Here is a 1,496-nt window from a genome sequence, read left to right on the forward strand (position 1 = left end):
AAACCAGTTTCTGCGACACCTACACCAATTAGTGGGGAAGTTAATGATAATGATCATGAAACTTCAGATCAAGTTATTACTGAACCTCGTAGGTCAACCAGATTAAGATCCGCACCGGAGTGGTACGGTAATCCTGTTTTGGAGGTTATGTTACTAGACCATGACGAACCTACGAACTATGAAGAAGTGATGGTGAGCCCAGATTCCGCAAAATGGCTTGAGGCCATGAAATCCGAGATGGGATCCATGTATGAGAACAAAGTATGGACTTTGGTAGACTTGCCCGATGATCGGCAAGCCATTGAAAATAAATGGATCTTCAAGAAGAAGACTGACGCTGACGGTAATGTTACTGTCTATAAAGCTCGACTTGTTGTGAAAGGTTTTTGACAAGTTCAAGGGATTGACTACGATGAGACCTTCTCACCCGTAGCGATGCTTAAGTCTGTCCGAATCATGTTAGCAATTGCCGCATTTTATGATTATGAAATTTGGCAAATGGATGTCAAAACTGCATTCCTGAATGGATTTCTGGAAGAAGAGTTGTATATGATGCAACCGGAAGGTTTTGTCGATCAAAAGGGAGCTAACAAAGTGTGCAAGCTCCAGCGATCCATTTATGGACTGGTGCAAGCCTCTCAGAGTTGGAATAAACGCTTTGATAGTGTGATCAAAGCATTTGGTTTTATACAGACTTTTGGAGAAGCCTGTATTTACAAGAAAGTGAGTGGGAGCTCAGTAGCATTTCTGATATTATATGTGGATGACATATTGCTAATTGGAAATGATATAGAATTTCTGGATAGCATAAAGGGATACTTGAATAAGAGTTTTTCAATGAAAGACCTCGGTAAAGCTGCATATATATTAGGCATCAAGATCTATAGAGATAGATCAAGACGCTTAATTGGACTTTCACAAAGCACATACCTTGACAAAGTTTTGAAGAAGTTCAAAATGGATCAAGCAAAGAAAGGGTTCTTGCCTGTACTACAAGGTGTGAGATTGAGTAAGACTCAATACCCGACCACTGGAGAAGATAGAGAGAAGATGAAAGATGTTCCCTATGCTTCAGCCATAGGCTCTATCATGTATGCAATGCTGTGTACCAGACCTGATGTGTGCCTTGCTATAAGTTTAGCAGGGAGGTACCAAAGTAATCCAGGAGTGGATCACTGGACAGCGGTCAAGAACATCCTAAAATACCTAAAAAGGACTAAGGATATGTTTCTCGTTTATGGAGGTGACAAAGAGCTCATCGTAAATGGTTACGTTGATGCAAGCTTTGACACTGATCCGGACGATTCTAAATCGCAAACCGGATACGTGTTTACATTGAACGGTGGAGCTGTCAGTTGGTGCAGTTCTAAGCAAAGTGTCGTGGCGGGATCTACGTGTGAAGCGGAGTACATAGCTGTTTCAGAAGCAGCAAATGAAGGAGTCTAGATGAAGGAGTTCATATCCGATCTAGGTGTCATACCTAGTGCATCGGGACC

This window comes from Aegilops tauschii, chromosome 3 (genome assembly GCF_002575655.3).
Source record: "Aegilops tauschii subsp. strangulata cultivar AL8/78 chromosome 3, Aet v6.0, whole genome shotgun sequence".
In the NCBI taxonomy this organism is placed as follows: domain Eukaryota; kingdom Viridiplantae; phylum Streptophyta; class Magnoliopsida; order Poales; family Poaceae; genus Aegilops; species Aegilops tauschii.